A 26,176-nucleotide genomic window follows, 5' to 3' on the forward strand; every position below is an offset into this window, starting at 1 on the left:
CTCCCTCTGTCTGTCTCCCTCCCTCTGTCTGTCTCCCTCCCTCTGTCTGTCTCCCTCCCTCCCTCTGTCTCTCTCGCACCCTCTGTCTCTCTCGCACCCTCTGTCTCTCTCGCACCCTCTGTCTCTCTCGCACCCTCTGTCTCTCTCGCACCCTCTGTCTCTCTCGCACCCTCTGTCTCTCTCGCACCCTTTGTCTCTCTCGCACCCTCTGTCTCTCTCGCACCCTCTGTCTCCCTCCCTCCCTGTCTCCCTCCCTGTCTCCCTCCCTCCCTCCCTGTCTCCCTCCCTCCCTGTCTCCCTCCCTCCCTGTCTCCCTCCCTCCCTGTCTCCCTCCCTCCCTGTCTCCCTCCCTCCCTGTCTCCCTCCCTCCCTGTCTCCCTCCCTCCCTGTCTCCCTCCCTCCCTGTCTCCCTCCCTCCCTGTCTCTCTCCCTCCCTGTCTCTCTCCCTCTGTCTCCCTCCCTCTGTCTCCCTCCCTCCTTCTCCCTCCCTCCTTCTCTCTCCCTCCCTCCTTCTCTCTCCCTCCCTCCTTCTCTCTCCCTCCTTCTGTCTCTCTCCCTCCCTCCATCTCTCTCTCTCCCTCCCTCCATCTCTCTCCCTCCATCTCTCTCCCTCCCTGTCTCCCTCTGTCTCCCTCTCCCTCTGTCTCCCTCTCCCTCTGTCTCCCTCTGTCTCCCTCCCTCCCTCCCTCTGTCTCCCTCCCTCCCTCTGTCTGTCTCCCTCCCTCCCTCTGTCTGTCTCCCTCCCTCCCTCTGTCTGTCTGTCTCCCTCCCTCCCTCTGTCTGTCTGTCTCCCTCCCTCCCTCTGTCTGTCTGTCTCCCTCCCTCCCTCTGTCTGTCTGTCTCCCTCCCTCCCTCTGTCTGTCTGTCTCCCTCCCTCCCTCTGTCTGTCTCCCTCCCTCCCTCTGCCTCCCTCCCTCCCTCTGCCTCCCTCCCTCTGTCTGTCTGCCTCCCTCCCTCTGTCTGTCTGCCTCCCTCCCTCTGTCTGTCTGCCTCCCTCCCTCTGTCTGTCTGCCTCCCTCCCTCTGTCTCTCTCCCACCCTCTGTCTCTCTCCCACCCTCTGTCTCTCTCCCTCCCTCTGTCACCCTCCTTCCTCTGTCTCTCTCCCTCCCTCTGTCACCCTCCTTCCTCTGTCTCTCTCCCTCCCTCTGTCACCCTCCTTCCTCTGTCTCCCTCTCCCTCCCTCTGTCTGTCTCCCTCCCTGTCTCCCTCCCTCCCTGTCTCCCTCCCTCCCTCTATCTCCCTCCATCCTGTATCACCCTCCACCCTCTGTCTGTCGCCCTCTGTCACCCTCCTTCCTCTGTCTCCCTCCCTCCTCCCTCCCTCCTTCTCTCTCCCTCCATCTCTCTCCCTCCCTCCATCTCTCTCCCTCCCTCCATCTCTCTCTCTCCCTCCCTCCATCTCCCTCCCTCCATCTCTCTCCCTCCATCTCTCTCCCTCCCTGTCTCTCCCTCTGTCTCCCTCTCCCTCTGTCTCCCTCCCTCCCTCCCTCTGTCTCCCTCCCTCCCTCTGTCTGTCTCCCTCCCTCCCTCTGTCTGTCTCCCTCCCTCCCTCTGTCTGTCTCCCTCCCTCCCTCTGTCTGTCTCCCTCCCTCCCTCTGTCTGTCTCCCTCCCTCTGTCTGTCTGTCTCCCTCCCTCCCTCTGTCTGTCTGTCTGTCTCCCTCCCTCCCTCTGTCTGTCTGTCTCCCTCCCTCCCTCTGTCTGTCTGTCTCCCTCCCTCCCTCTGTCTGTCTGTCTCCCTCCCTCCCTCTGTCTGTCTGTCTCCCTCCCTCCCTCTGTCTGTCTCCCTCCCTCCCTCTGCCTCCCTCCCTCCCTCTGCCTCCCTCCCTCTGTCTGTCTGCCTCCCTCCCTCTGTCTGTCTGCCTCCCTCCCTCTGTCTGTCTGCCTCCCTCCCTCTGTCTGTCTGCCTCCCTCCCTCTGTCTGTCTCCCTCCCTCTATCTGTCTCCCTCCTGTGTCACCCTCCCTCTATCACCCTCCTCCCTCTGTCTCTCTCCCTCCCTCTGTCTCTCTCCCACCCTCTGTCTCTCTCCCACCCTCTGTCTCTCTCCCACCCTCTGTCTCTCTCCCTCCCTCTGTCACCCTCCTTCCTCTGTCTCTCTCCCTCCCTCTGTCACCCTCCTTCCTCTGTCTCCCTCTCCCTCCCTCTGTCTGTCTCCCTCCCTGTCTCCCTCCCTCCCTGTCTCCCTCCCTCCCTCTATCTCCCTCCATCCTGTATCACCCTCCACCCTCTGTCTGTCGCCCTCTGTCACCCTCCTTCCTCTGTCTCCCTCCCTCCTTCTCCCTCCCTCCTCCCTCCCTCCATCTCTCTCCCTCCATCTCTCTCCCTCCCTCCATCTCTCTCCCTCCATCTCTCTCCCTCCCTCCATCTCTCTCCCTCCCTCCATCTCTCTCCCTCCCTGTCTCTCTCCCTGTCTCTATCCGTCTCCCTCTGTCTGTCTCCCTCCCTGTCTCTATCCGTCTCCCTCTGTCTGTCTCCCTCCCTGTCTCCCTCCATGTCTCCCTCCCTTCCTCTGTCTCCCTCCCTCCGTCTCCCTCTCCCCCTCTCTCTGTCTCCCTCCGTCTCCCTCCCTCTGTCTCCCTCCCTCTGTCTCTCTCTGTCTCCCTTCCTCCCTCTCTGCCTCCTTCTCTCTGTCTCACTGTCTCTCTGTCTGCCTTCCTCTCGCTCCCTCTGTCACCCTCCTTCCCTCTGTCTCCCTCCGTCTCCCTCTCCCTCCCTCCTTCTCTCTCCCTCTCCCTCCCTCCTTCTCCCTCTCTCTCCCTCCCCCTCTGTCTCCCTCCCGATATCTCCCTCCCGATATCTCCCTCCCGATATCTCCCTCCCGATATCTCCCTCCCGATATCTCCCTCCCGATATCTCCCTCCCGATATCTCCCTCCCGATATCTCCCTCCCGATATCTCCCTCCCGATATCTCCCTCCCGATATCTCCCTCCCTGTCTCTCTCCCTGTCTCTCTCCCTGTCTCTCTCCCTGTCTCTCTCCCTGTCTCTCTCCCTGTCTCTCTCTCTCTCTCTCTCTCCCTGTCTCTCTCTCTCTCTCTCCCTGTCTCTCTCTCTCCCTGTCTCTCTCCCTGTCTCTCTCTCTCTCTCTCCCTGTCTCTCTCTCTCTCTCTCCCTGTCTCTCTCTCTCTCTCCCTGTCTCTCTCTCTCCCTGTCTCTCTCTCTCCCTGTCTCTCTCTCTCCCTGTCTCTCTCTCTCCCTGTCTCTCTCTCTCCCTGTCTCTCTCTCTCCCTGTCTCTCTCTCTCCCTGTCTCTCTCTCTCTCCCTGTCTCTCTCTCTCTCCCTGTCTCTCTCTCTCCCTGTCTCTCTCTCTCTCCCTGTCTCTCTCTCTCTCCCTGTCTCTCTCTCTCTCCCTGTCTCTCTCTCTCTCCCTGTCTCTCTCTCTCTCCCTGTCTCTCTCTCTCTCCCTGTCTCTCTCTCTCTCCCTGTCTCCCTCCCTGTCTCTCTCTCTCCCTGTCTCCCTCCCTGTCTCTCTCTCTCCCTGTCTCCCTCCCTGTCTCTCTCTCTCCCTGTCTCCCTCCCTGTCTATATTAGTATTGGATTCGTGCTCCTGAGCCGGGAGCTGTTGTTTTAAATCTGTTTTTAAGATTACTTGTGTAATAATCTGTGTTTTAAAACCTTTACCTTGATACACTTGCACCGCGCAGCCGACTAAGGCGCTGCCACGGTGATTGCCGCCATTTCCAGGGAAGCCCTCGCTCCTGGACACGCCCACTGACGCTCGGCCACGCCCCCCACCCACTCTCCCTTAAACGATGTGTCTCTCCCGGCCGCGCAGCGGACGCGTGCAGCGGGCGCGCCGTCTGCCTGCCAAAGGCACGCCAAAGGCAAGCCCGTCTGCGCCCGTCCGCGGACGGCCGGGGACAGGGGCCACAATTCCTGGCCCCTCTCAAACATCGAGGAAGTATTATAGCTCAGGGTCCCTCCACAACCTAAGACCCCCTTTAAAAACCAGCTGTTGTCATCCCCACCATCCCCTAGACCTTCCCTCATTCTGCCCAAACTGTAACACTAGGCTTAACACCTCCCAGCAGAAAAATGATCTACAGAATTACACTATGCTTCTTCTAAACTGCAGATCCCTTCCAAAGCATAACACGGAAATCTGTTTAATGATAAACGAACTAACGCCAGACGCAGTCTTTCTAACCGAAACCTGGCTTAACCCCAATTCCGAGCCGGACCCGATACACGCACTCCCCCCCCCCCCCCCCCCTGGTTATCAAATCTCACGCAGGGACCTCACACAGGGGAAAGGCGGAGGACTTGCAATTATTTACAAATCCCTATATCAGTGCCACGGCATCTCGGACCCCATCCCAGACTGCGAAAGCATGTCTTTCTCTCTTAAGCTCACCCCTAATGACAGCTTCACAGGAACACTTGTCTGTCGCCCCCCCCCAGGCCCACTGAACCAATTTCATACAACTCTACCCTCCCTAGTAGCAGAACTAGCTTTGTCCCCCTCCAACTTTACCTTGTTGGGCGATCTTAACATTCATTTTGACAATAGCTTAGATAACACAGCAAATGATCTTACCACAAGTCTGGCCGCAGTGCAACTGGAGCAACTAGTCCGAGCCCCCACGCATAATAAAGGACATTTGCTGGACCCTGTATTCAGCAACTGCAACAACCTCAGGGTAGGCCCCATCACTCCTCTCCCATGGTCCAATCACTTTCTTATCCCTCTCACCTGGTCTATATATAAACCTGTATCCTGCACTCCCCTCCCACGAAAAATTAGAAACTGGTCCAGGCTCCCACTAGAACAGTGGACTAGGTCCCTGGCAGCCTCAAGACCCTCTTTTTCTCAGATTCCCTCGTCAGACAGCAGGGAATTTGACAATTGGATCCGGAAGTCCATTGACTCCATACTCCCCACTCGCAAAATCACCTTAAAGAGACCTCGGGAAACAGCCCCTTGGTACTCAGATGAACTCAGAGTGAAAAAACGACTCTGCAGGAAACTTGAGAGGAAATGGCGTCTGGGGTATGCCACCGCAGACAAAGCCATGTATAGGGAAGCCATCAGAGCCTATAAAACTGAAATAAAAACGGCACAGTCCTCCTATTTTAGTGTAAAAATTATGAAGGCCAGATCTAAACCGAGAGATTTATCAAATAGTAAAAAGCCTCACCAAGCTGCCCCCTCCCGTAGTCCTAAATGACAACCCCATCGCACGCTGCAATGACCTAGCGGAATTTTTTTATCAGAAAATAAACAAAATGTATGTAACATTTGCAGCCCCAACCTTGGAACCCCCCATGGTTGAAGCTCAGCTCCCTACTGGGGCGGAGTGCCACCCGCGAATAGCTCTGGATCACTTCCCCCTAGTGGACCTAGAGTCACTAGAACCCTTGATACTACAGGTAAAGTCAGGTTCCCCAAATGACCCAACCCCACCCCACACTATGACCGCCGCCAGTAAAGTTATTCTTCCGACTCTCATTGAGCTGCTTAACAGCTCCCTGATAAAAGGAAGTGTGCCACCAACTTGGAAGCAAGCTATGGTGCGAGCACTCCTGAAAAAGCCCAACCTAGACCCCAATAACTATAACAACTACCGCCCCATCTCCCTTCTGCCTTGGGTGAGCAAGATCCTGGAGAGACACATCAACCTCCATCTCACAAGGTTTCTCGAATCTAACCATCTACTCGATGCCTCACAGACAGGGTTCCGCCCCAAACATGGGACGGAAACGGCTCTGCTGGCCGTGACAGAAGAAACCAGGCGGATCCTGGATCGAGGGGGGTCAGTGGCAGTCATCCTCTTCGATCTGAGCGCCGCGTTTGACACGGTATGTCACAAAACTTTGCTGTGCCGACTTCTCGATATAGGAGTGTCAAGAGACGCTCTGGCCTGGCTAGGATCCTTCTTGAGCGAAAGGACCTTCCAAGTCTTTGACAGAAATGTCATCTCCACAAGCAAACCATTGGACTGTGGGGTACCGCAAGGCTCATCACTAAACCCCACGCTGTTCAACGTGTACATGAGGCCGCTGGCTGAGATCGTCCGTCCATATGGCATTAAGATCATCACATATGCGGACGATACTCAGCTAGTGGTCTCCCTCGCACAGAAGAACAGTGAGCCGGCACAGGTCAACCTAATGACCTGTATGGAAGAGGTCAGGAGATGGATGACGGCATCCTCTCTTAAACTCAACGGCGATAAAACCGAGCTCATGTTGCTCGGCTCTCCAGCTCTGTCCACCATTGACCGCCTATGGCCCATCACCTTAGGCATTCCCCCAACTCCGAAAGACAATATCAAAAGTTTAGGGGTCTGGCTGGACAAATACTTAACCCTCAACTCCCAAGCCACAAAAACATCTGCAACCTGTTTCGGGATCATCAGGATGCTGAAAAAAATCCTGCCACTCCTGCCCTTTGAAGCCAAACAAATTGTCATACAAAGCCTTATCCAATCCCGACTTGATTTCAACAATGCCCTATACTTAGGGGCGCCGGAATACGTGCTGCAAAAACTCCAGCGGACCCAGAACTGCGCTGCAAGCACGCTGCTACAGATCCCATGCAGAGTATCAGTGGTGCCCGGGCTGAGGACCCTACACTGGCTCCCTGTCAGGGAGAGAATAAAATTTAAAGCCATGTGCATATCTCACCAAGCCTTCTGGAGAACCGGCCCCAAAATCAACCACTCCCTGCTCTCCCCCTACTTCCCCGGCAAACAACTTCGATCCACCCACGCATTCCTAGCGGTAGCCCCCCGGATCAAGAGGTCAAGAGCAGGAGGAAGGTCCTTTACGCTCAACGCCGCTAAGCTGTGGAACTCCCTCCCCTTACACCTCAGATCGAACCCTAATCTGTCATCCTTTCGCAAGGAGCTTAAAACGTTCCTCTTCAACAACTAACTCCCCCTAGCTGCTCTCCTCAAGGCACTATCCTTTCTATTAGCGCTTGGACGCCTAAGGGCAGCAGTCGCGCTTAATAAAACCCCTTTTCATTTCATTTCATTTCCCTGTCTCCCTCCCTCTGTCTCCCTCTCTGCCTCCCTGCCTCCCTCTCTCTTGGTCTCCCTCTGTCTCCCTCCCAGTCTCCCTCTCCCGGCCTGTGTCTCCCGGCCTGTGTCTCCCGGCCTGTGTCTCCCGGCCTGTGTCTCCCGGCCTGTGTCTCCCGGCCTGTGTCTCCCGGCCTGTGTCTCCCGGCCTGTGTCTCCCGGCCTGTGTCTCCCGGCCTGTGTCTCCCGCCCTGTGTCTCCCGGCCTGTGTCTCCCTCCCATTTTCCCTCCCTCCCATTTTCCCTCCCTCTGACTCCCTCCCTGTGTCTCCCTCCCTCCCTCTGTCTCTCTCCCTCCCTCTGTCTCTCTCCCTCCCTCTGTCTCTCTCCCTCCCTCTGTCTCCCTCCCTCCCTCTGTCTCCCTCCCTCCCTCTGTCTCCCTCCCTCCCTCTGTCTCCCTCCCTCCCTCTTTCTCCCTCCCTCCCTCTGTCTCCCTCCCTCTGTCTCCCTCCCTCTGTCTCCCTCCCTCTGTCTCCCTCCCTCCCAGTCTCCCTCCCTCCCAGTCTCCCTCCCAGTCTCCCTCCCAGTCTCCCTCCCAGTCTCCCTCCCAGTCTCCCTCCCAGTCTCCCTCCCAGTCTCCCTCCCAGTCTCCCTCTCATCTGTCTCCCTCCCTCTCTGCCTCCCAGTCTCCCTCCCAGTCTCCCTCTCATCTGTCTCCCTCCCTCTCTGCCTCCCTCTCTGTCTCCCTCTCTGTTTCTCTGTCTCCCTCCCTCTCTGCCTCCCTCTCTCTGTCTCCCTTCCTCTCCCTCCCTCTGCCACCCTGTGTCTCCCTCCCTCTGCCACCCTGTGTCTCCCTCCCTCTGCCACCCTGTGTCTCCCTCCCTCTGCCACCCTGTGTCTCCCTCCCTCTGCCACCCTGTGTCTCCCTCCCTCTGCCACCCTCGGTCTCCCTCCCTCTGTCACCCTCGGTCTCCCTCCCTCTGTCACCCTCGGTCTCCCTCCCTCTGTCACCCTCTCTCTCTCTCCCTCTCTCTCCCTCTCTCTCCCTCCCTCTCCCTCCCTCTCTCTCCCTCCCTCTCTCTCCCTCTCTCTCCCTCCCTCTCCCTCCCTCTCTCTCCCTCCCTCCCTCTCCCTCCCTCTCCCTCCCTCTCCCTCCCTCACCCTCCCTCTCTCTCCCTCACCCTCCCTCTCTCTCCCTCCCTCTCTCTCCCTCCCTCACCCTCCCTCTCTCTCCCTCCCTCACCCTCCCTCTCTCTCCCTCCCTCACCCTCCCTCTCTCTCCCTCACCCTCCCTCTCTCTCCCTCACCCTCCCTCTCTCTCCCTCACCCTCCCTCCCTCTCTCTCCCTCACCCTCCCTCCCTCTCTCTCCCTCACCCTCCCTCTCTCTCTCTCCCTCACTCTCCCTCTCTCTCTCTCCCTCACCCTCCCTCCCACTGCCTTCCTCCCTCTGTCACCCTCTGTCTCCCTCCCTCCCTCTCCCTCTGTCTCTCTCCCACGGTCTCCTTCCCCGTCTCCCTCTCTCTCCCTCCCTCTCTCTCCCTCCCTCTGTCTCTCTCCCTGTCTCCCTCCCAGTCTCCCTCTCCCTTCCTCTCCCTCCCACTGCCTTCCTCCCTCGGTCACCCTCTGTCTCCCTCCCTCTCCCTCTGTCTCCCTCCCTCTCCCTCTGTCTCCCTCCCTCTCCCTCTGTCTCCCTCCCTCTCCCTCTGTCTCCCTCCCTCTCCCTCTGTCTCCCTCCCTCTGTCTCCCTCCCTCTGTCTCCCTCCCTCTGTCTCCCTCCCTCTGTCTCCCTCCCTCTGTCTCCCTCCCTCTGTCTCCCTCCCTCTGTCTCCCTCCCTCTGTCTCCCTCCCTCTGTCTCCCTCCCTCTGTCTCCCTCCCTCTGTCACCCTCCCTCTGTCACCCTCCCTCTGTCAACCTCTGTCTCCCTGCCTCTCCCTCCCTCTGTCACCCTCTGTCACCTCACCCCCTGTGTGTGTCCGCCCTCAGCCCGGGCTGAGACAGCTTCCCAGCGCACTCACACAGCCACACCCGAGTACTTCACAGGTCTTTAAAAGACCATTTACATGTTAATAAAGCTTTGTTGTATTTCACCTCTTAGCGCCCCTACATCTCCACTTTGACAATCACTGGAATCCCCCGGCCCCCACAGAGCAGAGTCTGTGCTGCTGCAACCAGCAGTGTTTGCTAACACTATTTAATTTTTTTTTTTTAAAACACAGGTAGGATGTCTGCAAGGTCCGCGGGCCGCCAAGGAAGGCTTGCCAGGCCGCTGGCAGCCCGCGAGCTGTACTATGAGTACCCGTGCCCTAGAGGAAGAGGGCCCCCAAAGCTTGGTTTGGTGGCCTTCTGGGGGCCATGCGATTGGGAGACATCTTGCGGATTCTTAACCCTGGGAAGAAACAATTCACATACTAATCAGGTCCCACCATATCTCCACAAGAATAGATTATTGCCCCACCACGTATGCATCCTTGGTAGGTTTCTGGGGAGACAGGATTAAGGCTTGAGAAATATCAGACCATGCACCTCTTTGGGTGAAACTCCAGGGTCCTATATCGAGGGTAGGGGTGGATGGAAAATAGACCTGTGGTACCTAAGGAACAAGGGTATCATGGCAACATGAGGGACGGCACAAAGCTGTACTTCCAGGAAAATATGGTTATGGTGGAGTCAGTGGGGTCAGGTCATGTCACTTATAGCAGGAGAGAAAAGGAGGAAAAGGGAATGGGTGGATAGGCTGGAGGAGGAAATAAAAGAACAGGACGCCAATGGGGTGATCCCCCTAACGCCTGCGCAGCATAATAAGCTTCGACTCAAGCAAAAGTAGTATATAGATCTGGCAGGAAATACAGCCCGCATCTTTGCTCGGGCCACCCAAAGGAGAGAGTGTATGAGATGGGTGATAAGGCGGGTCTGCTACTGGCCTGATTGGGTGCAAGAGAGTGAGCGTGAGGTGTGATCAGGGGTAACGGGGACATTGCCGAGTGATTTGCAGACTACTTCCATTCCTTATATAGTAAGTTCATCATGAGATACGAAATGGATATTAGAGAGTTCTTGAGGGATATCAAGGTACAGAAGCTCGGGGCTGAGGCGCAACATGACATGAAGACCGATTTTTGCGTAGAGGAGATCATACTGGCTATCTGGGACATTTAGACAGGGAAAGCGCAGGGTCTGAATGTCCTACCAGCACAGCTCTATAGAACAATGGCGAGCGATTTGGCCCCACATCTGTGCAACAAGTTTAGAGCCGCTAGGCGTCAGGGTATCCTTCCGCGCGACCAAATGTTAGCCACCATTGTAGTGATCCATAAGGAGGACAAACACCATGCGGACTGCGCCTCCTACAGTCCAATCTCACTTCTGAATATGGAGTGTAAAATTCTCGCCAAACTCCTGCCCTCCCGGTTAAGGAGAGTTGTTAGAGTCGGGGATCTCTGGTTGGCGCAAGGTTGCCCTTGTGTCAAGCAGGAACCCTCTCCTCTACGTCAGGGCGCAGGATAACCCCTCGTGAATGACCCTTGCTCACCCTCTAGGTGCGTGGCGTGAGCAGCCAAGGCGATTCCTCAGGCGTTGTCGGTTAAGCACTTACAATCATACACACAGTAAATACATCAATCCCCCCAGAAACGGACACCAGACTTGGATATATATAAAAATACGATTCTTTATGTAAAAATAAGGTATATATATCTCAGCAGACTTATCACAAGACCAATAACGTTTTCGCTATGCCACCAGGTTGTAAAGCGGGCAAATGTTCGTTGTTCGTAGGCTCAAATGGATACTTTGTAGTCTCTTGCAAATGTTACTTGTGGTTCCAGTACTCCCAGAGATCGGCTCCGGCGAACGGGGAAATAAGGCGTTGCGGGCCCCGAGCCCGATACTGGAACTTCTTTCGTGATGTGGAGGGTCGGCACCGGTCGGTGCGACTCTCAGCTTGGGAAGTGTTCTTGGGTCCTCAATCAGCAGGTGTGGGCACGTAGGCAGGCGCGGCCAGCGACCCTTTAGCACGGCGGTGCAGGAGGGTCTCCACAGCGGGGGCGGCGCGGCCTGAGATGTCCGGGGATAGCGAAGCGGGGTCGCAGGGCACGGTCAGTGCAGCTGGATGACCCGGCGTAGATCACCGTCGTCGGACGGCTTCCGGCGGGAGGGGTGATAGCGCGGTCAGCGCGCTCCCGTAGCAGGCGGTGACAGGGATGCAGGCGGCCTGGCCCGGGAACAGAGAGCGGCTCGGAACGGAGCGGGGCTCTCACGGGTTGGAGGCAGGCGAGCTTCTGAGTGTCACGGCCCTAGGAGGGGCGATGAGGGGCGCAGTCTCTTTTCCAGCGGGATGCCCACACGGCTCGAATTGGAGGATGAGCAAGAAGCACAGAGAACCCACTGGTCCTGGGGTTCAGTTCAGGGGGCAAGCTCAGATCAAGCCCTTGGAGAATGTTCAAGCACAAAGTAGCAAAGTCTTTTCAGTAAGTCTCTTCCTCTCCTTTCTCAGCAAGGCAAGCAGCAGGCCAGCTCCTCCGGCGTCTTCTTCTCCTTCTAGTCGGGCAGAGGTTCTTTGTGGTAAACAGGATTCTGATTTCTTAGGAGCCAGGCTCCTACTTTTATACCATGATTCTTTTGTTCTTTAGCGCCAGGGGGCCTGGGCCTGGCTCAGTCCAGTTCTGGAGCACTTTGTTATGGTGACTCTGCTCTTTCCTTTCAGCAGCAGGGCAGAGACATCAGCCGCTCCACAGGGGGCGGCGCCGGCTTTGTGGTGGCAGAGCACAGGTCTATTCAAGAGTCAAGGTGTACTCCTCCCACCCATCCTGGTGTCATCTCTCTACCCACCACCTGGCAGCCAACCTGTCTCTGGGGATCCCCCCACCTTGCTCCTTACTGTTGCCAGGCAGAACACACACACACAGCAGAGGCGGACTGAGATGGTCAGGTCAGTAAATACTAACTTTCTAAAAGTAGTATTTACAAACCCAGGATATCAAAATAAACTTGACTACAAGAAGTATTTTATTATTCTGAGTTCAGGCATACTAAACTTGACACTCTACCATGCTCTCTGGGTCCACTGGGGTCACAGCGTTGGCGTGAGCCCAGCAGCCCGTTCTGGCCTATGGAGAGCAGGTAGCCTTCAATAGTGAAAAACGACAAGGGCTGTAATTCACTACTACGACATGCCACACACATCAGGGCATGTCCTACCTTATGCCTACAATGCACCCTGCCCTTGGGCCTACCAGAGGGGTGGCTAATATGTAGGTAAGGGAAGGTTTAGGGACTGGCAAGTGGGGGCACTTGCGTAGTCAGCGCTACGGTCCTGGACCGCGCACAGGGTCTGCGGTGGCAGACCCTAGACACACTTTACAAGGCCGCTTTCTGTGAGTGGCGCAACCAGCGCTGCAAGCCCACCAGCAGCATTGGCATTCACAAGCCCTGGCACCCCTGGTGCACTCTACTGGGGACTGACAGTGAATCCAACAAACCAATCAGGAACATCAATTACAGGTACACTTTACCTAGGGAGCACTTGCACTGCGGCACGGATTAGCCGTGGCGCAGTGCCCTGAGCGGACAACACCAGCAAAACAATCGAGGCACTCCATCAAAAAGTGGAAGGGAAACTCACGCCAAGGTGCCAGGTCTAACACGTGTCCCCTCCAGCTGAAATGTGGGGAGAACTACCCTTGCCCAGGGGGTTCCTCGTCACTAAGGCGGAAATACCTGGACAGACCGTCAGCGTTGGCGTGATCTGTACCCGGACGGTGTTCCACCGTAAAGTCCATACCCTGTAGGGAGATGGACCACCTCAACAGCTTCGGGTTCTCACCCCTCATTTGCATCAACCATCTGAGGGGCCTGTGGTCCGTCTGAACCCGGAAGTGAGACCCAAACAAGTAGGGTCTTAGCTTCTTCAGCGCCCAGACCACAGCAAATGCTTCTCGCTCAATTGCACTCCACCTACTTTCCCGTGGAAGTAACCTCCTACTGATGAAGGCTACGGGTTGGTCCCAGCCCTCCTCAGTCATCTGTGAGAGCACAGCCCCTACACCATGCTCTGAAGCGTCTGTCTGTACTAGGAATTCCTTGGAGAAGTCAGGGGCCAGGAGCACGGGCGCCGTGCACATGGCAGTCTTCAGGGTGTCGAAAGCTTTCTGACAGGTGTCAGTCCAAATCACGTTCCTGGGCTGCTTCTTAGAAGTCAGCTCTGTCAAGGGGGCAACGATCGTTCCATAGCCCTTGACAAACCTCCTGTAGTACCCAGTGAGCCCCAGGAAGGCCCTCACTGCGGTCTGCGTCTTGGGGGGTTCCCAAGCCAGGATGGTCTCGATTTTGGGTTGCAAGGGTGCCACCTTGCCACTCCCCACTTGGTGTCCCAAGTACACCACGGAACCCTGCCCGATCTGGCACTTGCTTGCCTTGATCGTGAGGCCTGCTCGGCGCAGCGCCATCAACACTTCCCAGAGGTGGCGCAGGTGTTCGGGCCAGGTGGCACTGAACACTGCGATGTCATCCAGGTAGGCGGCACTGAACGCATCCAGCCCAACCAGTACCTGGTTGACCAACCTCTGAAAGGTGGCAGGGACATTCTTCATTCCAAATGGCATGACTCGGAACTGGAAGTGCCCATCTGGTGTAGAGAATGCGGACCTCTCTTTGGCCCCATCGGTCAAGGCGATCTGCCAGTACCCAGACGTTAAATCAAACGTGCTGAGGAACCGGGCAGCCCCCAGCCGATCAATGAGCTCATCAGCTCTGGGGATGGGGTGCGCGTCAGTCTTCGTTACTGAATTGAGTCCTCTGTAGTCCACACAGAACCGGAGTTCAGGTGTGGCTCCCGGCGCAGCAGCTTTGGGGACCAAGACCACGGGGCTGGACCAAGGACTGCTGGAGGACTCAACCACCCCTAGCGCAAGCATTTTGGAGACCAAATCCTTAATGCAAGCTCTGACCCTGTCAGTTACCCTGTAAGCCTTGTGCTTTACAGGTAAGCTGTCTCCTGTGTCCACATCATGGACGCACCAATCTGTGACACCAGGAACCAGGGAGAATCGGTCGGAAAACTGTCCCAGCAAGTGGCGGCAATCTTCCTGTTGTTCGGGCGTCAGGGTGGGTGAGAGGTTAACTCCATCCACTGACCCATCTTTCTCAGAGGCCACTAAGAGGTCAGGAAGAGGCTCGGTCTCCTCTTCCATTCCATCATCAGTGGCCAGCAGCATGCCCACTTCGGTCCTCTCTAAGTGGGGTTTAAGGCGGTTAACATGTAGGACCCTCAAAGGGTTCCTGGGAGTCTGCATGTCCACCAAGTAGGTGATAGGACTTTTGCGCTCCACAACCTCAAATGGACCTGTCCACTTATCCTGAAGTGCACAAGGCTCCACTGGGGCCAAGACCCACACCTTTTGTCCAGGTTGAAGCTCTACCAGAGTGGCATTCCGGTCGTACCACCGCTTCATCTCCTCCTGGCTGGCTTCCAGATTTGCCTCAGCAAGTTGCCTGAAACGCCGAGTCTGGTTTCGGAAGGCCAGCATGTAACTATATACATTCTGGGGAGGTTTCCTGGGAGATTGCTCCCAGCCTTCCTTTACCAAACTCAGAGGTCCTCTTACCGGGTGACCATACAGAAGCTCAAAGGGGCTGAACCCTAGAGACTTCTGCGGCACCTCTCGGTAAGCGAAGAGCAGGCATGGCAAGAGGACGTCCCACTTACGCCTCATTGGACCGTCCAGGCCCATGATCATGCCTTTGAGGGTTCGGTTGAATCTCTCCACCAACCCATTTCCTTGGGGGTGGTAAGGAGTGGTGAACTTGTAAGTTACCCCACACTCCTTCCACAGGGATTTCATATATGTGGATATGAAATTGGTCCCCCTGTCGCTCACCACCTCTAGAGGGAATCCCACTCGGGAGAAAATTCCCATCAGTGCCCGTCCCACCACGGGGGCCGTCACTGTCCTCAGAGGGATGGCTTCAGGGTACCGGGTGGCATGGTCCACCAAGACCAGGATGAACCTGTTGCCCAGGGCTGTCTTGGGGTCCAGAGGCCCCACAATATCAATACCCACTCGTTGGAATGGCGTACCGACCACAGGGAAAGGTTGCAGAGGAGCCTTATGCTTCCCTCCGCTCTTACCACTTGCCTGGCAAGTCTGACAGGTTCGGCAGTAGGAATCTGAATTCTTGTGCATTTCGGGCCAGTAAAAGTGGGTGACAAGCCTGTCATAGGTCTTGTCCATCCCCAAATGTCCTGCTAAAGGCACATCGTGAGCCAGCCCCAGTAGGAAGGTTCTGAACTTCTGGGGTACCACCAGCACACGGGCTGACCCAGGTTCAGCAGCCTTAGGCTCGGAATACAGGAGGTCACTCTCCCAGTACACGTAGTGTGTTTTGGCCTGAACACCATTGGCCTGGTCTGCAGCCTGCTGCCGCATACCTACGAGAGAAGGGCATTCTTTCTGCTCCCTGCAGAATTCCTCCCTGGAGGGACCTCCTTCTTGCTGCCAATGGGTCAGCTCAGGCAGGTCCACCAGTTCGGCAATCTGTTCCCCGGTAGGCTCCAGAGCATCCCCCTCAGGTTCTACTTCCTCCTGGGCCGTGGGAACTTTGGGGGCCGGTTTCCCGCGCCTCCTGCGCCTTCTCCCTAAGGCCGGTTCCTGGACCTCTCCCTCAGGCTCCAGGACCCTCTCAACACCCCTACTGGCTGCCATGGACCGGGTGGTCACGCACGCCCAGTCGGGTAGACCCACCATCCTCAGATGCGTGGTCTTCTCCACCTTTTCCCAAGGGGAGCTCTCCAGGTCGTTCCCTAGCAGACAGTCTACAGGCATGTCAGTTCTCACAGCGACTTGTAGAGTACCAGAGACCTCCCCCCACTCAAAGGGAACTTGAGCCATTGGACAACGACTCTCTACGTTGTCAGCATTGACAACCCTACAGTAGGCATTGGGTACAATTTGCTCTGGAGACACCAGGTGTTGCCTCACCGAGGTCACGCTGGCTCCTGTATCTCTAAGAGCCTCAACCTTCTTTCCATTGATGGTCACTACTTGCCCATATTTCTTAGTGTTAGAGGGCAGGTAGGTTACAGGGACCATCTCACTGTCTCCTAGCGAGACTAGGGTCATCTGCCCGGGACCCCCACCCTCCTGGACTGCTACCTCCTCCCCAAAGTTAACACTAGCTACTTGCCGGGGTGGAGCACCAGTGGGTGCGGTCTTACCAAACAGGCGACACTTAGGATCAGAGGCAATGTGTCCCGGGTCACCACACCTATAACAATTGAAGGGCCCCTTTGGAACAGGTCTACCTGTCGGGGCCCCGTTCTGCTGCGGGGGTGGGGGAGGCTGAGAACCCTTCTGCTGGTTCCCTTGGGAATTACTTTGGGGGCCTTTTTGGAACCCCTTCTGTTTACCCTTGTCCCCCCCACTCTTCTGCTGGGGACCCTGCCCACCTTTGGCGGAGTCTCCCACTTGACCCTTGTGGACCCTGGTGCTGAGCCAGCGGTCCGCCTCCTCAGCAAGCTTCCTCGGGTTGGACAGCTTGCTATCTATCAGGTGCTGGCGTAGCTCAGGAAAACATTGACTGGACAAGTGCTCCCATGCAATTAAATCAAGCAGCCCTTGATAATCATTCACTTTGCTACCCTTCACCCAACCATCCAGCGCTCTGCAGAAAAAGGTCACATATTCCACATACGTACTCTCAGGGATCTTCTTGGTCTCCCTGAACCTCTGTCTATATAGCTCAGGAGTTAACCCATACCTGGTCATTAAAGCTTCCTTCATATGGGGGTATGAGGTCTGGACTTCTAAGGGCAAATCTAACAGTGTGTCCCGCCCTTCCGCAAGGAACCTTCCCCACAACCCCGCTCCCCAGTCTTTCTCAGGGACCCGGTGTGAGGACATGGCCACCTCGTAGGCTCTAAACCACTGCCCTATGTCATCCTTTCTAAAATACTCCTTTACTACATCTTTGGGGATGTACACCTTGGACTCTACCTGCGCTGGTGGAGCGCTGCCACCAGAAGGAGCGGTGTCCAAACTTTTCGCCTTCAGCTCCAACTCCTTCAATCTTATATCATGATCCATTTGGCGTTGTTGTGCCTCCAGGGCCAACTTCTGCTTTTCCATTTCCATTTGTCCGGCCAACTTTGCCATCTCCATTGCATGCGCCCTGTCGGCTGCCCTGTCTGCCAGCTCCTCTGGCGACCGGACTCTGCTGGGTTCCTCAAGGTTGTCGGGTGGAACGATGTCCCCCGCATTCCGTGGGTCTCGTGACTCCTTCCAGGCTCTCAACGCCTTGGTGTACTGGGTCTTCCTCTTGAATCCAGCATGGGGGACTCTGAATTTTACACTGTAGCCTTTCAATTGCTCCATCGTGTAGCCTCCCAGTCTCTCCCAATCCACCTCATCTATTCCAGAAATCACGGAGAGCGCTCTTCCAGCAGAGAGTGAGCCAGGCATGGTTGCAGTAATGGCAGATGTCTCAACAAAGTTCAACCAATAAAAACCTGAGGCTGCGTTATTTGGTCTGCTCTCACTATCTGGTGATTAATAATTCACTGTATGCAAATTACAAGTGCAAATCCGAAATCCCAACCGCTGCCAACAATGTTAGAGTCGGGGATCTCTGGTTGGCGCAAGGTTGCCCTTGTGTCAAGCAGGAACCCTCTCCTCTACGTCAGGGCGCAGGATAACCCCTCGTGAATGACCCTTGCTCACCCTCTAGGTGCGTGGCGTGAGCAGCCAAGGCGATTCCTCAGGCGTTGTTGGTTAAGCACTTACAATCATACACACAGTAAATACATCAATCCCCCCAGAAACGGACACCAGACTTGGATATATATAAAAATACGATTCTTTATGTAAAAATAAGGTATATATATCTCAGCAGACTTATCACAAGACCAATAACGTTTTCGCTATGCCACCAGGTTGTAAAGCGGGCAAATGTTCGTTGTTCGTAGGCTCAAATGGATACTTTGTAGTCTCTTGCAAATGTTACTTGTGGTTCCAGTACTCCCAGAGATCGGCTCCGGCGAACGGGGAAATAAGGCGTTGCGGGCCCCGAGCCCGATACTGGAACTTCTTTCGTGATGTGGAGGGTCGGCACCGGTCGGTGCGACTCTCAGCTTGGGAAGTGTTCTTGGGTCCTCAATCAGCAGGTGTGGGCACGTAGGCAGGCGCGGCCAGCGACCCTTTAGCACGGCGGTGCAGGAGGGTCTCCACAGCGGGGGCGGCGCGGCCTGAGATGTCCGGGGATAGCGAAGCGGGGTCGCAGGGCACGGTCAGTGCAGCTGGATGACCCGGCGTAGATCACCGTCGTCGGACGGCTTCCGGCGGGAGGGGTGATAGCGCGGTCAGCGCGCTCCCGTAGCAGGCGGTGACAGGGATGCAGGCGGCCTGGCCCGGGAACAGAGAGCGGCTCGGAACGGAGCGGGGCTCTCACGGGTTGGAGGCAGGCGAGCTTCTGAGTGTCACGGCCCTAGGAGGGGCGATGAGGGGCGTAGTCTCTTTTCCAGCGGGATGCCCACACGGCTTGAATTGGAGGATGAGCAAGAAGCACAGAGAACCCACTGGTCCTGGGGTTCAGTTCAGGGGGCAAGCTCAGATCAAGCCCTTGGAGAATGTTCAAGCACAAAGTAGCAAAGTCTTTTCAGTAAGTCTCTTCCTCTCCTTTCTCAGCAAGGCAAGCAGCAGGCCAGCTCCTCCGGCGTCTTCTTCTCCTTCTAGTCGGGCAGAGGTTCTTTGTGGTAAACAGGATTCTGATTTCTTAGGAGCCAGGCTCCTACTTTTATACCATGATTCTTTTGTTCTTTAGCGCCAGGGGGCCTGGGCCTGGCTCAGTCCAGTTCTGGAGCACTTTGTTATGGTGACTCTGCTCTTTCCTTTCAGCAGCAGGGCAGAGACATCAGCCGCTCCACAGGGGGCGGCGCCGGCTTTGTGGTGGCAGAGCACAGGTCTATTCAAGAGTCAAGGTGTACTCCTCCCACCCATCCTGGTGTCATCTCTCTACCCACCACCTGGCAGCCAACCTGTCTCTGGGGATCCCCCCACCTTGCTCCTTACTGTTGCCAGGCAGAACACACACACACAGCAGAGGCGGACTGAGATGGTCAGGTCAGTAAATACTAACTTTCTAAAAGTAGTATTTACAAACCCAGGATATCAAAATAAACTTGACTACAAGAAGTATTTTATTATTCTGAGTTCAGGCATACTAAACTTGACACTCTACCATGCTCTCTGGGTCCACTGGGGTCACAGCGTTGGCGTGAGCCCAGCAGCCCGTTCTGGCCTATGGAGAGCAGGTAGCCTTCAATAGTGAAAAACGACAAGGGCTGTAATTCACTACTACGACATGCCACACACATCAGGGCATGTCCTACCTTATGCCTACAATGCACCCTGCCCTTGGGCCTACCAGAGGGGTGGCTAATATGTAGGTAAGGGAAGGTTTAGGGACTGGCAAGTGGGGGCACTTGCGTAGTCAGCGCTACGGTCCTGGACCGCGCACAGGGTCTGCGGTGGCAGACCCTAGACACACTTTACAAGGCCGCTTTCTGTGGGTGGCGCAACCAGCGCTGCAAGCCCACCAGCAGCATTGGCATTCACAAGCCCTGGCACCCCTGGTGCACTCTACTGGGGACTGACAGTGAATCCAACAAACCAATCAGGAACATCAATTACAGGTACACTTTACCTAGGGAGCACTTGCACTGCGGCACGGATTAGCCGTGGCGCAGTGCCCTGAGCGGACAACACCAGCAAAACAATCGAGGCACACCATCAAAAAGTGGAAGGGAAACTCACGCCAAGGTGCCATGTCTAACAAGAGTTATATAGACGATGATGCATCCTGATCAGTTGGGCTTTATGCCTAACATAGAGACGCGATTAAATCTCAGGCAGTTATACGCTTACATCGAAGATACCAGGGCAGGGTCTGAATCAGCAATGGTCCTGTCGCTGGACGCAGCCAAGGTTTTCAGCAGTTTGGAGTGGGAGTTTTTGGAGAATGTACGGGGGTACTAGAGAGGATGGGCCTTGGTCCTAACAATATTTATAGTGAACTATTGACGCAGACGAGAGTTAATTGGGTGCAATTGAGTCTGTTGGAATTTCACTGGAGCACCAGGCAGGGGTACCCATTTTCACTGATACTACTTGCCCTTGCACTGGAGCCCCCTGGCGTGCTGGGTGCGTGCCTATCCTCTTCTGAGTGATCTGGACTGGGGAGCGGGATTGGAGGATAGAATCTCCCTATATGCCGTCGATATCCTTCTGTACTTGGCTAGTCCTGAGATTTCCATCCCCAGGCTACTCCATACTTTCCATCTTTATGGGACCTACTCAGGATTCAAGATTAATTGGGGAAAATCCCAACTCTACTACCTGTGTGCATGGACTGCTGGACAGAGCCTCCCAGAGGGGCTAGTGGTGGGGGAAGTGGGCTTTAAATATCTTGGCCTCTACATTACCAAGCAACCTGAACTTTTTATCTCAGTTAACCCTTACTCTGTGACTGAACGATTTCGAGCAGATTTGCAACCTTGGCGATCGCTCCAGTTGTCACTACTTGTGAGAGCGGCAATGTATAAAATGATTGTCCTGCCAAAACTCCTGTATGTGCTACAAAATACGCTGTATTGCGTTCCACCCGAGTTTTTGGGAGGGTCAGCCAAACAGTTTGTCAGCTTTTATGGGATGGGGACGGCCAGGATAGTGCTTACCAAACTCACAAGGGAATGGTATGATGGTGGCTTTGCCCTCCCTGATTTGGCTTCCCAACTGTTAATTCTTAATGAGTGGGCATTCAACCTCAGACAGAGCCCTCGATCAGAGTGGATCATATGGTGTTGGGTCCTTGGGTGCATTATACTCCAGGGGACTGAAGGCCTCTTCTGCCTTTGACAAGGGTACGGCCTCCATTTGGTGGGCAGCTAATAGGTTCCTAGGTTGGCAGGGAAGGCTTTCAATGATGACACCACTATGGGACAGCGATATGCTGGCTGAAGTGGGAGGAGGCTCAGAGGCTTTTCTAGCTGGGACTTGATAGGAATTTAAATTTTGGGAGATGTGTGGAGGGGGGAGGGTCTGGCCTCCTGAGAGACTCTACGGAAGGAGTATGAATTGGCACCCACAGAAATTTTTCGATACCACCAGCTGTGTTACGCACTAATGGTGCACGTGGAATAGGGCACGCCGCTGAAGGTCGCCTTGCCACTAGAGGATGGAGTTTAGACAGAACCACTGCATAAAAAAAGATTTCCTTCACTTACAGTAAAGTTGAAGGAGGCCTGGGAGGCATATATAGGGGAGAAGGAATGGGAAGAGGCGATTCAACCGCCCAGGGAAAGTGAGCATTAGAGTGCATTTCTGACTGCTACAGTTAAGTCTATTGCGCATGTCTTACTACACGAGGGTGCTTATGCAGAAGATGGGACGGGCTACCTCTGATAGGTGTACTAGGGGATGTGTGCTGCAGGGGGTATTTCTGCACACACTCTCTTTATCCATGATTGGGGAGTTTCTGGACGGGGGATGGGGTTAGGGAGGTTCCCCGGTAAGGTCTGGCCTGTGCACAGAGACTTCAGTGAAAATACGATTCTTTATGTAAAAATAAGGTATATATATCTCAGCAGACTTATCACAAGACCAATAACGTTTTCGCTATGCCACCAGGTTGTAAAGCGGGCAAATGTTCGTTGTTCGTAGGCTCAAATGGATACTTTGTAGTCTCTTGCAAATGTTACTTGTGGTTCCAGTACTCCCAGAGATCGGCTCCGGCGAACGGGGAAATAAGGCGTTGCGGGCCCCGAGCCCGATACTGGAACTTCTTTCGTGATGTGGAGGGTCGGCACCGGTCGGTGCGACTCTCAGCTTGGGAAGTGTTCTTGGGTCCTCAATCAGCAGGTGTGGGCACGTAGGCAGGCGCGGCCAGCGACCCTTTAGCACGGCGGTGCAGGAGGGTCTCCACAGCGGGGGCGGCGCGGCCTGAGATGTCCGGGGATAGCGAAGCGGGGTCGCAGGGCACGGTCAGTGCAGCTGGATGACCCGGCGTAGATCACCGTCGTCGGACGGCTTCCGGCGGGAGGGGTGATAGCGCGGTCAGCGCGCTCCCGTAGCAGGCGGTGACAGGGATGCAGTCGGCCTGGCCCGGGAACAGAGAGCGGCTCGGAACGGAGCGGGGCTCTCACGGGTTGGAGGCAGGCGAGCTTCTGAGTGTCACGGCCCTAGGAGGGGCGATGAGGGGCGCAGTCTCTTTTCCAGCGGGATGCCCACACGGCTCGAATTGGAGGATGAGCAAGAAGCACAGAGAACCCACTGGTCCTGGGGTTCAGTTCAGGGGGCAAGCTCAGATCAAGCCCTTGGAGAATGTTCAAGCACAAAGTAGCAAAGTCTTTTCAGTAAGTCTCTTCCTCTCCTTTCTCAGCAAGGCAAGCAGCAGGCCAGCTCCTCCGGCGTCTTCTTCTCCTTCTAGTCGGGCAGAGGTTCTTTGTGGTAAACAGGATTCTGATTTCTTAGGAGCCAGGCTCCTACTTTTATACCATGATTCTTTTGTTCTTTAGCGCCAGGGGGCCTGGGCCTGGCTCAGTCCAGTTCTGGAGCACTTTGTTATGGTGACTCTGCTCTTTCCTTTCAGCAGCAGGGCAGAGACATCAGCCGCTCCACAGGGGGCGGCGCCGGCTTTGTGGTGGCAGAGCACAGGTCTATTCAAGAGTCAAGGTGTACTTCTCCCACCCATCCTGGTGTCATCTCTCTACCCACCACCTGGCAGCCAACCTGTCTCTGGGGATCCCCCCACCTTGCTCCTTACTGTTGCCAGGCAGAACACACACACACAGCAGAGGCGGACTGAGATGGTCAGGTCAGTAAATACTAACTTTCTAAAAGTAGTATTTACAAACCCAGGATATCAAAATAAACTTGACTACCAGAAGTATTTTATTATTCTGAGTTCAGGCATACTAAACTTGACACTCTACCATGCTCTCTGGGTCCACTGGGGTCACAGCGTTGGCGTGAGCCCAGCAGCCCGTTCTGGCCTATGGAGAGCAGGTAGCCTTCAATAGTGAAAAACGACAAGGGCTGTAATTCACTACTACGACATGCCACACACATCAGGGCATGTCCTACCTTATGCCTACAATGCACCCTGCCCTTGGGCCTACCAGAGGGGTGGCTAATATGTAGGTAAGGGAAGGTTTAGGGACTGGCAAGTGGGGGCACTTGCGTAGTCAGCGCTACGGTCCTGGACCGCGCACAGGGTCTGCGGTGGCAGACCCTAGACACACTTTACAAGGCCGCTTTCTGTGGGTGGCGCAACCAGCGCTGCAAGCCCACCAGCAGCATTGGCATTCACAAGCCCTGGCACCCCTGGTGCACTCTACTGGGGACTGACAGTGAATCCAACAAACCAATCAGGAACATCAATTACAGGTACACTTTACCTAGGGAGCACTTGCACTGCGGCACGGATTAGCCGTGGCGCAGTGCCCTGAGCGGACAACACCAGCAAAACAATCGAGGCACACCATCAAAAAGTGGAAGGGAAACTCACGCCAAGGTGCCAGGTCTAACAAGAGTTATATAGACGATGATGCATCCTGATCAGTTGGGCTTTATGCCTAACATAGAGACGCGATTAAATCTCAGGCAGTTATACGCTTACATCGAAGATACCAGGGCAGGGTCTGAATCAGCAATGGTCCTGTCGCTGGACGCAGCCAAGGTTTTCAGCAGTTTGGAGTGGGAGTTTTTGGAGAATGTACGGGGGTACTAGAGAGGATGGGCCTTGGTCCTAACAATATTTATAGTGAACTATTGACGCAGACGAGAGTTAATTGGGTGCAATTGAGTCTGTTGGAATTTCACTGGAGCACCAGGCAGGGGTACCCATTTTCACTGATACTACTTGCCCTTGCACTGGAGCCCCCTGGCGTGCTGGGTGCGTGCCTATCCTCTTCTGAGTGATCTGGACTGGGGAGCGGGATTGGAGGATAGAATCTCCCTATATGCCGTCGATATCCTTCGGTACTTGGCTAGTCCTGAGATTTCCATCCCCAGGCTACTCCATACTTTCCATCTTTATGGGACCTACTCAGGATTCAAGATTAATTGGGGAAAATCCCAACTCTACTACCTGTGTGCATGGACTGCTGGACAGAGCCTCCCAGAGGGGCTAGTGGTGGGGGAAGTGGGCTTTAAATATCTTGGCCTCTACATTACCAAGCAACCTGAACTTTTTATCTCAGTTAACCCTTACTCTGTGACTGAACGATTTCGAGCAGATTTGCAACCTTGGCGATCGCTCCAGTTGTCACTACTTGTGAGAGCGGCAATGTATAAAATGATTGTCCTGCCAAAACTCCTGTATGTGCTACAAAATACGCTGTATTGCGTTCCACCCGAGTTTTTGGGAGGGTCAGCCAAACAGTTTGTCAGCTTTTATGGGATGGGGACGGCCAGGATAGTGCTTACCAAACTCACAAGGGAATGGTATGATGGTGGCTTTGCCCTCCCTGATTTGGCTTCCCAACTGTTAATTCTTAATGAGTGGGCATTCAACCTCAGACAGAGCCCTCGATCAGAGTGGATCATATGGTGTTGGGTCCTTGGGTGCATTATACTCCAGGGGACTGAAGGCCTCTTCTGCCTTTGACAAGGGTACGGCCTCCATTTGGTGGGCAGCTAATAGGTTCCTAGGTTGGCAGGGAAGGCTTTCAATGATGACACCACTATGGGACAGCGATATGCTGGCTGAAGTGGGAGGAGGCTCAGAGGCTTTTCTAGCTGGGACTTGATAGGAATTTAAATTTTGGGAGATGTGTGGAGGGGGGAGGGTCTGGCCTCCTGAGAGACTCTACGGAAGGAGTATGAATTGGCACCCACAGAAATTTTTCGATACCACCAGCTGTGTTACGCACTAATGGTGCACGTGGAATAGGGCACGCCGCTGAAGGTCGCCTTGCCACTAGAGGATGGAGTTTAGACAGAACCACTGCATAAAAAAAGATTTCCTTCACTTACAGTAAAGTTGAAGGAGGCCTGGGAGGCATATATAGGGGAGTTAGGGGAGAAGGAATGGGAAGAGGCGATTCAACCGCCCAGGGAAAGTGAGCATTAGAGTGCATTTCTGACTGCTACAGTTAAGTCTATTGCGCATGTCTTACTACACGAGGGTGCTTATGCAGAAGATGGGACGGGCTACCTCTGATAGGTGTACTAGGGGATGTGTGCTGCAGGGGGTATTTCTGCACACACTCTCTTTATCCATGATTGGGGAGTTTCTGGACGGGGGATGGGGTTAGGGAGGTTCCCCGGTAAGGTCTGGCCTGTGCACAGAGACTTCAGTGAAGACGATCCTATTGAACATTTGGGGGGAAGAGAATACCTGAAAATATCACAGACTGCTGTCCAATCTGGGGTTTTCAGTGGCTCCACGCAATGTTGTGCGTATTGGAAAGCAACTGATCTACAGAGTGTGGAGCAGTGGCAAAAGTACATGGATTGGTGCAGAGTGGCGGAGCAGCAGGTTTGTGAAGGCAAGAGATATCCCTGTAAATGGGAGAAGATCTGGAGACTGTCAGGGAGCTATTGGGGCCTAACTTATGGCCCGTTGGGACTGGAGTAACCATGGGTACAGGGTTGAAGATCACAGGTGACTTGTACCCTTTGTTTGTGAAGGGGGCTTTCGGGTTGTTGTGGTATCCTGCGAGATGCATCATGCTGACATGGGTTTTTGGTTGTGCTTTTCTACAAAATAAAATTGTTCTAAAAAAGAAAGACAATAAATAACAAATATCTGCGGATTTTAATGGGATCTCCCTGTCATTAAATAAAGGTGGAAAACAAAAAATGTTTATACTTTTAAAATACATTTGTTCATCGGGCGGAGGTTTAAAAGTTCCATCAAAGCTTCATGAGTATCTTGAAATAAAAGAGAGAAATGTTTAATTCTAACGTCGATTAGTGCAGGGCACAAGTGTAGAATATGTAACCTATTTTGGATTCCAAAATGAGGCCCTCATTACCTTTTATAAATGACCTCAATAAACACATTCTTTCCTATTAACTGATGGCCGTTAGTTGTAATTCAAAAAGTAGGACTACTTTGATTGTTTATTGACAACCTGAATACCTTATTTTGTTTTCAAACCATGGATCAGATGTACCATTGTTCATTTATTTTGTGTCTCTCCATCTCCACCTCAAAAGCTC

General features: G+C 54.6%; 1 protein-coding gene across 1 annotated transcript in view; it reads left to right on the forward strand.

Annotated features, from left to right (window-relative positions):
* The window catches only part of SEC24D (SEC24 homolog D, COPII component), a 553,336-nt gene that overhangs the window by 191,419 nt on the left and 335,741 nt on the right, over positions 1 to 26,176 (forward strand). The window lies entirely within an intron of this gene.

Source organism: Triturus cristatus, chromosome 2_1 (assembly GCF_964204655.1).
Source record: "Triturus cristatus chromosome 2_1, aTriCri1.1, whole genome shotgun sequence".
NCBI lineage: Eukaryota > Metazoa > Chordata > Amphibia > Caudata > Salamandridae > Triturus > Triturus cristatus.